The 12,131-nt window shown below is 33.4% G+C and overlaps 1 protein-coding gene and 1 pseudogene across 1 annotated transcript in view; one reads left to right on the top strand and one right to left on the bottom strand.

The window, feature by feature from the left end:
• Positions 1-12,131, top strand: part of LOC145265574 (uncharacterized) — a 661,618-nt gene that overhangs the window by 38,790 nt on the left and 610,697 nt on the right. The window lies entirely within an intron of this gene.
• On the bottom strand, positions 1,400-1,609 carry LOC145265865 (U2 spliceosomal RNA; annotated as a pseudogene).

Below are 12,131 nucleotides of genomic sequence, written 5' to 3'. Positions count from 1 at the left end.
TTTTTATGACAGCACATTGATGTCCGCCATCGTTGAATTTTTTTAACACGCCACGAAGAGATTACTTGAATTAAATCGTCAACACTCACTTCTCACCTTTAATACTAGCTTTTCTTCCTAAAAATCGAACCTTTTGCTCGGCATCATGAAAAAATGTTTTTCCGCTGTAAAAAAAGAAACTGCTTGAGGAAATTAAGTGAACTTTTTTTCGGAGAATTTCGTTCCATAACGAATATGTACAATATAGCCTTGTTTTCGATATTTTCATTTTTTTAATGTCTTGATTAAACTGTAAAAGTACCGAATATTCTGTAGATGAATATTACGTAGATATATTATGTAGATGAATATTATATCGATATATAATGTAGATGCATATTATGTAGATGATTATTATGTAGATGAATATTATGTAGATGAATATTATGTAGATGAATATTATGTAGATGAAGATAGATAGGTAGAATTCTTACAGAAATGTTTGTTTGTTTAAACTTAAACGCGCAATCTATCCCCTGAACTAAAAATTAAAAAAGTGAACGGATTTGCGTACATCTTACCCAGCTGGAGCTCACTTTCTTTTACTGCAAACTATGGACTCTGCTTTGCGTGTCAACAGAAGGGGTAGTCGGATAACCCGGTGCCCACGCAAAACATCACGTCCCTCCGTCAAATTCTTATTCTTTCTTCTTAACCATCTACCCACTTCGCCTGCGGCACACGCCAACCCCAATTTCGTTAACATTTGAGGCCTCATTAAGAACCCCCGACTTCACAGACAGGTTAGAACTGATGTTGCCCGTGGCTAGGGTAAAGTGCAGTGAGTCAAACTCTCTAATTCTCTAATCGGACGTCTTCAGCTCCTTTATAATTAAAAAAAAAAATGATTAAGTTGGTCATATTGAAATATTATTTCTGACAGCTAGAATGAAAAAATGACACAAAAGGCTATATATATATATATATATATATATATATATATATATATATATATATCTTCTATAATATAAAGCTGAACGTCTCTGTGTGCACGAATAGGCTCCTATATGGTTGACTATTATAGAAAACTGATCGCATATAATGATAAAAGATGTATCAAGACAGGAATGAGTACATTTGATCTGGCATAATTATGATTCATTAAAATTGTAGGGTCTACGCGCCTGGTCCACAAAGTATGGAAATAAACAAGGCCGATAGCCATTAGTCGCGTGCTCTCGTGTAATGAATGAATGCGTGAGTGTAGAATTGACATGAAATTCTTAAAGATAAACTAAAATGACCGAAAAATGGGCTGAAATGACTTAAATAAATAAAAGGTAAATGACTTAGAATGATTTTAATGAACTTAAGGATGAATTGAATGACCTTAAGAATGACTAGAATGCTTAAAAAATAACTGGGATCCTCCAAAAACAACTTGAATAATCTGGAGAATGACTTGAATGGCTTTGAGACTGACTGGTTATAAAGTGGGTGATCATTTTACATTAAATTAATACAGAAAAATGATCACCAACTTTATATCACAAAGTTACAAACATAAGTACAGCATGTAGTAAGAACAGATACTACACTTTGATCTTGACCAAAAAGCCAAGAAAAGGGTATTTGCTCCCCAACCGAGCAAATTAGGCACAAGGCCGATTTTTAATGCGAGGAGTGAAGGGGAAATGGGGACCAACTCCCCGGGGAGTAGGGGAGCTGGATAGTGACAATTGGTATGAAGGGTTGCCCCTACATTGACCAAGGTCTTATCTGTGGGGTCGAACCACATATGGTCTTTGCTTGCAGTAGGTAATTATTTGCTCCCTCACCGAGCAAATTAGGCACAAGGCCAATTTTTAATGTGAGGAGTGAAGGGAGGGGGGAGGGGAAAAGGGGACCAGCTCCCGAGAGGTGGGAAATGGGAGCTGGTTAAAGGTCAGGTATGTGGGGTTGCCCCCACATCTGGTCTTTGCTTGCAGTATCTGTTCCGGCAGATACTACACTTTGAGATATTAAATCTTTTATTCATGTTAAAAAATACAGTCAAAATCAACGATGAACAAAAAACTTAGGCACATGGCCAACTCAAAAGGTGGGATTTTGGGGGTCGTTGGTCATCCTTGTCACTCCAGAACTAAACAAAGTCAAAAGTTTCTCCCAGCTAGTATCTTCTTTCACCATAATACCGCATTCACCCTTTCATATTTGAGGACGTCCTACTTATCTTGACCAAAAGGGCAAGGAAAGCTTAAATGGTAAGAACAGCATCTATTAATAACAGACCTTTGACCTTAACTAAAAAGGCCAAGCACAAAAGTGTTATGGACAGACCGACCGACAGACCGAGCGGCCGACCGACGGAGTAACTTATAGAGTCGCTTGCACGCGACTAAAAATTTAAAAATTAAAAAAAAAAAAAGTTCACAAGTGTTTTTGATATAGATGTACATAATAATACTTTGATAAGTATGTTTTAACTTAAATAGTGATAGTATAATAAAATTGTGGGGACTGCGTTCGCGCCTGGCCTCCATAGAATGGAAATAGGCACAAACTTTAATAAAGAGTTTTCATATCTATCTGCGTAAGTATACTTTGATAATTATGTTTCAGTTTGAAGAAATATAGTATAATAAATCATGGGGTTTATCTATTTTATTTTTACTTTCATCATATTTAGCTTTGGTTTTGATACCCCCAAATTCGAAGCTATATCTTTACAACCCTTCCTGTTCATAACCTATCATGCTTTCATAAATTAGAGTCGATTTTCTGTAGGCTGTTTTTGAACCCAGTCAACGACGGCTACTTTTGCTAGTATATATATGATTGTTGAGCTGGATTAAATCCGACGATATGAAATAGAATGGAGGTGGAAAGACATGAATACTCAACGTTTCGCCCGATTTATGCGGGCTTTTTCAAGAGGGATGGTCACCATTCTATTATATATATATATATATATATATATATATGTGTGTGTGTGTGTGTGTATGTGTATCTATGTGTGTGTATATAAGAAAATATGCTTATTCAATTATATTTCACCTTTATATATAGCAATCATTCTATTTCTGAAGCTCGATATTTGTTTAATATAACAACAGAGCATATACAAATAAATAACAAAAATCTATGTTCCAATTCCAAGATGTTGTTCATCTTACCATTTATTTATTTCGGCATGTTCAAATATTCCGTTCTTAACAGCACCTGTTTCGTAGCGCCAAAACATTCATATAATTATTATGTGAATTTTTAAAATATTTTTCCACCCTGATTAATCTACCATGTTGTATTTAGTCAGGAAGCATGTCAGCAGAACAGTGTTCACATGCAGGCAGTTCTGGGAAAATTAGCTTTGTTCATGGAATCTGCGTTTACATTTAGGCATAGATAGGTAGCAAGGAAAATCATTTATAGTGGTTGCAGCACTGAATAATGGCATTTATCCGTTGCACCACGGGTCCTTGTGGAAGTAAGCTTTATGGAAACAAACGTTAATTAAATCACCCGTATTATAGAAATATAATATAAATAGAAATAGAAAAAAAAACCCCGGAAATATTACGCTGTTTTTTTATTTTTATTTTGGTTTTGGTTTTTCCGATTTTTTTAACATCGTTTCAGGGTTATTACTTACTCCCCCCCCATACACACACCTACAAACACCCAGGCAACGCCGGGTACCCCCGCTAGTATAAATATAAATAGAAAAAAACCCCGGAAATATAACAGAAAGATAATGGAAAGATACTTATATAGTAATTTAAACAAGAATGGTTGTTGCAAATAACACGATAAAGTCCAGTCTATTGATTAAAACCCGCCCCGCTACGCCTACTATATTTTGCACAGTGCCCGTTAAGTTCCATTTCGGCATAAGATTCGCAACGATTTTATTGTGAAGATGCTACGCGTTTCGCTGAGACCGACATTCCTCCTGGCCGCGATGTTAGCGTGACATAACCCGATTTGCCAGACAAAAATCGATTTCTGATTGAAACAGAAACCCACTTTGCGTTTTTGATGAAAATCGATAATCTTTCAACGTGAATCAGCTGACGACGCACTTTGCAGGTAACACTCGTTACGTTCGCCTCTCTTTTCGTCGGAAAAGACACAAACTGAATTATAAAGCTCGACATTTAAACGCAACATACACACGTATGTATGTATGTATGTATATATATATGTATATATATATATATATATATATATATTAATATTTATTTATTAAACATTTGAATGTTTTTTGATCAACTATCAATTCAATGTGTTTTTACGTACATAGAAGTTATAGATGGATATTCGTGTTTTTTAAGTATCACCTTTCTTCAGCATGGCTAAATGTTTAATAAGGATCGAACTCGTCAAAAGTATCAAAAGTTTAGCCATGCTGAAGACAGGGGATACCTGTAAACATGCATGTCAGTGAATAACTTTTATGGACGAAAAAAAAAATTTAATTGATAACAGTCAAGCTACGTTGAAGAGGAGTAGCGCTCCGAAACACGCGTGTCCGTAGATTATTGTTTTTAAAAATAATAAATAAATAAATTAAAAATACGTCCAAATAAAAAATGAGCGACTTTCTAAAAAAAAAAAAAAAAACACCGGACCTCCGAGGCGGAGACGTTAACCTTTATATCGTTTAAAAAATAAACAACAAAAACTATGTAAATAGATAAACGATAAAAACTAAACAGTAAATTGTCTATGGCATCATAGCGTAATGAGTTAGGGCGCTGGACTGAAATACATAAGATCCGGGGTTCGAATCCCAACAACAGTCAAGCTACGCTGAAGAGGAGTAGTGACGTAGCTTTAAATTAAGGCTAGAGAATCGAAAGGAGAGAATGACTTTCGACAATATTGGCGGAAAAAGCGACCCCCCCTGTTGCAAAGTGTCCTATTGAAGGTAAATATATTAATGTTTTTAGTCAATTTTTCGATATTTGTCGTGTGAAAGGTCGAACTTCAAAACGATACTAATCTTGGTAAAATCCATCGCCTCAGTCGAAAGATAGGCAGACATGAAAACAAACATACATACATACAAACATACATACATTTATATATTGGTAATTAAATATTTTCGACTAAAACCGATTAAAAAGCTTGCCCTATCTCTGAATACCCTTTATGTAAAATTTCAAATGTTTAGACCAGGCATTGTCCGAGTAATTTGGTAGACCGCAGAGGTCAATTTTTTAAAACTTTGTCTTTAATTTATATTTTTGGATTTTACCGTCATTGGATAATTTACCTTTCACCAGACTATCCATTCGCGTGAAATCACCTTTTTCTTCACCCTATTCCCTCTGCTTCACTTTTTGTTATCAAGTAAGATCTTTGACTTACTTGCAGTTTAATCAAATACTTTTGCATGCAAAATCCGATCCCGCATTTTGCTAATTCCTACCCTCTGATTAGAAGGAAAGTATTTTTTCGAAACTCCGCGGATTAAGGACTATCCACTTATTAAGTGTTTCCTTTTCAGATTAAATATGTTTTTAACTCTTTTTCAAAGTGGTTTTTAACATGTTTTATTAACTATTTGTTCTTATTATAAGCTCTATCTCCTATTTGGTTTTATCGAGCTTTTACATCTGGTTGAGATTATTTTATAAATATTAATTCTTTAATATTTATAATATACTTTAATTTTACCATCTTGGATCATTTTGGTAAATTTAATTGTAATTTTTATTATATATATATATATATATATATGTATATATATATATATATATATATATATAAAGAGGATTAAAACAGTAGTCTAAAGAGCAGAGTGTATTTTAATGTGATTGTAAAATCACTAATGTAGTTAAAATATAAAAAAGAACAGTGCTCGTTGTAATGCAGATATATAATAAGCTCAATAGGCATATATCCTAGAGCTATTTTAAAATTCAGTAAGATGATTGATAATTTATAATTGAAATTAAAAATTCAAAATCGGTTTCATAAGAAGGAACACAACAAAGCCAATAAAGCCAACAAAGCCAATAAATTGTACGATCGTTTCGGAAACGATGTTTTTATTGAGATAGATATAAAGTCATTGACCTAATATTTTTGCTAATGAGGACACTTTGTTTCAAGAAACTATATGTTGAAATTATTGTCCATGACTTAATGTCTGTTTCAATAAAAACATCGTTTCCGAAACGATCGTACAATTTATTGGCTTTGTTGTGTTCTTTCTCATGAAACCTATTTTTAATTCTTAATTATAAATTATAAACCATCTTACTGAATATATATATATATATATATATATATATATATATATATATATATATATATATGAATAAAAAAGAATACGAAAAGTATATAAGCTTATAACTTTTCTTTATTCGTTTTCAATTGGTGACGTGCAGGAATACAAAATAATATTATGAAAAAAAAATTAAACAACTTTTCTTCTTTTTTTTTTATAATATTATTTTGTATTCCTGCACGTCACCAATTGAAAACGAATAAAGAAAAGTTATAAGCTTTTATACTTTTCGTATTCTTTTTTATTCATAAATATACTTTCTAAGGAATACACGTGGATACAACATGCAATTCGGACTATATATATATATATATATATATATATATATATATATATATGCAGGTATGTATGTATAATGGTTTTATAGATTAGTTTCCTAGATGTAAATCCAATGAAACTCGCGTGATTATTAAAGAGTGGTCATTGCGGGACAGAGCTGGTATATACTTTGTTTATTATACGAACATTATTGATTACCTATTAATAATGTTAGTAATATGTTGGTATTTTAAATAATCATCTTGAAAGCAAAATCATCTAAGGAGAATAGCTCTCACTAAAAGAATAAAGGGTCAGTTGCGTAACGGATAAAGTGCTAAGTTTATGTAAAATCTCATTGTAAGGGACACTTTCCTAAGGGTTCATGGTTCAATCCTAAGAATAAGATTGCGAATTTCTAAGACTTCTCCACGGTCACGTAAATTAAGTAGAGGGTTCCGTTAGAAATTCCATACAGATTCCTGAGTTTGAGGGAAAAGTTTCTAAGTTCGACAAGATTCACTTTAAGAAGGTCGGCGGTTTCATCAGCCGAAACGTTGTGAGAATAACACTCAAGATGCAAGCAGTAGTCTGAATAATCCAATAGATACACACAAAAAAATTCTACCTTGGCTATTATCGTTTCCTATTTATTTGGAACTTGGAAAATATGTGAATGATCCCAGTCGACGAAGTCATGTTTCATCTCGCAGTGCTTTACGTGTTTTCTTTATCACCCTCTTCTTTTTAAATATTCGATGTGACGCGAGGATTTAAAAACAGATGCGACAGCAAGAAAACACGCGGAACACACGAAACAAATGTGTCCTCATATACGGAACAAGTATTATTTGTTTATTTTATTCTCCCCCCCCCCAACTCCAAACGAGGCATACTGCAACTTGGAACGTAATAGGCTTTTATTAGGGATCGTTTCTTACAGGGGCCTTTGGGGTGTTCAGCAATATGCCTGTTCACATTACATTTAAACTTGTACCGATTAGTACAAACAGGGAAGCAGGAATCAGGGATGGAATTCCGAAGTCAACCAGTCAGAAGAATATCACTTTTACAATTGATTTTTCCAAGTACTCTAAACACTACGCCACGAGTCCTTGCGGACAGTTCGAGTACAAATTTAGAGATCCTTAAACCTATTTTCATTTATAGTTGTAAATATCACTTTTCATTACTAACTAGCCTGGGTGCCCGGTGTTCCCCGGGTGTTTGAAGGTGTATGTTGAGCAAAAAAACAAAAAAAAAACAAAAAACAAAAGTGGTAGTAGGCAGTTAGGCAGGCTCGAACCCATGCCGCGAAGGCTGAAAAGAAAGTGAAAGAAAATCTGACGTCTTAGCCAATGTCTCCCTGACGCGATCGGAAGTCAAAAACGTTGAAATCAACCGAAGTCAATCCAACGATGACGAAGACTTGCTAAAATATCGGCGAAAAAAATCGACCCCCTCCTTGTATAAAATGGCCGAGTTTAGGGTGAAGGAATTAATATTTTTGGCCAATTTTTCGATATTTGTCGTGCGAGATGCCGACCTACAAAATGATACCAATCTTGTCAGGATCCGTTGTCTCTGCCGAAAGTGTTTGCGAGACATACATACATACATACATTTAAATAGATAGATGAGATTTATATTATAGTTAATTATTACTGAATTCTACTATACATATATATATATATATATATATATATATATATATATAACTAATTCATTTAATCACATAAAATAAATATACGAAAGTATAGATTTATGCGTAAAGCTTAAGTATTTATTTCAAAAGTACTCAATACGTAGGTAGGGGCGCGGTGGATACTAGAAAGCTGATTGGCTAACTAAATCCTCAATAGAAGAGGACCATATAAAAACGATAAACAACCACAGAATATTCAGTGTAGCTTAATCGCCATATATATTTTATAAATTACTACCTCTCTCTCTCTCTCTCTCTATATATATATATATATATATATATATAGAGAGAGAGAGAGAGAGAGAGAGAGAGAGTTAGTAATTTATAAAATATGAGAGAGAGAGAGTTAGTAATTTATAAAATATATATGGCGATTAAGCTACACTGAATATATATATATATATATATATATATATATATATATATATATATATATATATATATATATTCTCGTTGACACACCGGTTCTTGTCAGATCAGCGAAGTTAAGGAACGTTGAGCCTGGTTAGTATCAGATGGGTGACCATTTGGGAAATCTAGGCGCTGTATGTGTTCTCCGCTTATCTCGGAATTTGTTTCAAGTCGTCTAGTACTTCCGTTGCCACTCGTATTTAACAATGTCGTTTCAGGAAAGGTGTGGGTGGAGATTGCGAACCCCATGCCACAAAAATTACTTTCGTGGGTATCCATTCCAAGAATGAAGGAGCCTGCTTTTTGCTTTGATACTGTATATATATATATATATATATATATATATATATATATATATATATATATATATATATATATAATTCGTAATTTATAATTATTAATAAATAAAACAATAATATGTATACGTACAAGTGGTAATATAGTTTCTTTGAATTGAATAAAAGAAATAATCTTCGTTAGGGGACAAAGAAATGATGTAAAATTGTTCTGTGATGGTAATTAATTTTACCTGCCCTGGGACGAGTATTCTTTTTCTATAAAGATAAATATGACACTCCGATACTAATGAGACTCGGCATAATCCAAGGAATATCGCTTTTGTCCGTACCGTCAACAAAACGATAGTTTAGATTTATTTTTCGTTCGTATTAATGCTCAAAAAAAAAAATCATTGGTATCTCCGGGTTTTAATCCTAATGTGTTTTCCTTGTCGATGTAGGGTTTCCATATGGTGTTTACATCTGAGCCGGGTCTTCTGAGGGGGTCATTAGAGGATAACATATGGGCCGATTCTTTTAATCGTCTCGTTTTGACGTTAGCGTCAGTTCGTTTTTTATTATCCTGGCTTCATTCCACAGGGCTTGTTGACCTCCTTTTTTTTTGTTTCTTTTAAGGAAAACGAGTACAATCCAGCCGTACACACACACACACACACACACACACACACACACACACACATATATATGTATATATATATATAATATATATATATATATATATGAAATGTGCGTATGTGTAGAGTAGATGGGATATCAAATCTTAATGTGCTATATCATTCTGCTATTATATATATATATAGCTTAGATACAGAAAGAGATATTTTCAATACAAAGTTATATACTAGCTCACGTATCTAAGCTAGATCTCATATGTTAGTTTTTTATTAATTCGATAAATCTCCATTGAAAGAATATATATATATTTTTTTTAAATATAATTATCCACTGTCACGTGTTTCGTCATCTACGACTCACCAGGATGGCTGAATGTAGCGAGATACGAAATCGGGACCCCATGGAAAGAAGCTTAAACTTTTACAACTGGGCTATCTCGCACGACTGCTGAATATATTGTGATTTACGTAGATCTTTTTTGTTTGTTTTTGCGATTCGTTTTGAATATATATATATATATATATATATATATATATATATATATATATATATATATATATATATATATATATCTTTTATTAGGAGTAAACAGTTACATATGGTCGCTACAAATAGCCATCTGTTTCAGTCAAAGAGACTTCATCAGGCGACCTGGAACCTCACGACGCATTTGCGTCGTGAGGTTCCAGGTCGCCTGATGAAGTCTCTTTGACTGAAACAGATGGCTGTTTAACCTTAATAAAAGAAATATTCCGCTCTTTTTATTGAGCACTATTTAACAACCTTGTTGTCTTCATTAGTTTTGACTTTTGAACACATCTGAATCTATATATATATATATATATATATATATATACATACATATATATGCATACATACATACACACACATTCTCGCATACACACACACACACACACATATATATATATATATATATGTATATATATAACACTTCTTATTACTTGGGGAGAGGATAGTATCACAAAATAATCTGTTCCTCTGATGTCCTTCTTTTCCTTTTCTAACACTTTACTGAAAATTAAACATCGGCATCCGAGTGATTTTATTCACAGTAATCCTTGATCACAGGTCCCCGACTGCGACACAGGAGTATACTTATTTATACACATAGAATAATGCATATCTTAGTAGGTGGAAATATTTAAATTTCTTTCCACGCCTCCTCTTCTATGAGTGTATCAACATGTAACGAATGTTCCGACATTTAAATGTCATGTTAACAAACATCTACCTGTTTAAGTCCCCATTCAAATTCTTCCTATATATGTATATATGTATCTGTCGTCTTTGTCTTGTTTGAGAGGAACAAAGTAAGGAAAAAATTTATATAACATCCATCATGAAATCTTAATAGCTCATATCTGATGCTTTAACGAATCAATTTTGATCCCCCCCCCAATAAAATGACGCCATTTTGTTTTGGTGTCAGTCTCGTTTCCGGCGACGTTATGTGGCCCTTAATTCATATCACCCGTAATTCAAAACACTTCTATGGATTTTCATACATTTTATACACTGACTAGGGCGTCGGTTAATCTCAGACGAGCGCGACGCGACTAGTTTTTCACTTAAAAGGTTTCTCTTCCATTTTCCGTCTTCCAGCGCCCTCAATATATTGCTATTAGAACGAAACGCAATTGCGACCAGCAAATAATAATACTAATTAATATATCAAATGAATAGACCGCAATTTACCAACGTGGTTTGCCGAAGCGGCTGGCAGTATGCCGTTGTCTACGACTATTGACCCACGTCTGGCATCTAATGGTTAGTAATTGATCCTTACGATAGATGACCGCAAAGATAGTGGTTTTCGAATGAACATTTTTATGTTTGGAACCCCTTGAGAGAGTGGGAGGAAGAAAATGTGTGCGGATGTAGAGTGGGAAACGGGTTGTGGAATAATAGAGTCGATAACGGTCTATGGGCGCCATGTTTTTTTATTGTTTTTATTTTTACTATTCGTTTCTACGATAGGGAGTTTTAACTTTAGTTCGTATTAGTCTTAGTTTATTTGTTCGTCTCTTTATCCAAGTGCGTATGTATTTCTATCTATCTATCTATCTATCTATCTATCTATCTATCTATCTATCTATCTATCTATCCAATTGCCTTTCTGCCCCTGTATGTTTCTTTCTTTCTCTCTTTCTCTCTCGCACACATTTCTATCTATCTATCTATCTATCTATCTATCTATCTATCTAATTTTCTTTCTGTATAACGATTTATCAAATTATATTTCTTCCTGTCTGTCTGTATATCTATCTATCTATCTATCTATCTATCTATCTATCTATCTATCTATCTATCTATCTATCTTTCTTTTTATCTATATAAGGAGTTCAATATAAACTCTGTAATATAGGAATTACATTAATTTATTGTTCGACAAACACTATAAAACTTTTTTCTGTATACTTTTTTTTTAAATGGTGATCACCACTTATCAAGACCAGGAAGCCACTTGGGATAAGGGTTACTACGTGTACAATAATCAATAGGATAGTATCGTAGTAATCGTTAGTATTGGAGATTTGATAAAGTG

The sequence above is a fragment of the Euprymna scolopes genome, chromosome 40 (genome assembly GCF_053919585.1).
Source record: "Euprymna scolopes isolate OS-2025 chromosome 40, ASM5391958v1, whole genome shotgun sequence".
Taxonomy (NCBI): Eukaryota; Metazoa; Mollusca; class Cephalopoda; order Sepiida; family Sepiolidae; genus Euprymna; species Euprymna scolopes.
Note: the sequence above shows the minus strand (reverse complement) of the source record. Positions and strands in the feature narration are given on the sequence as shown.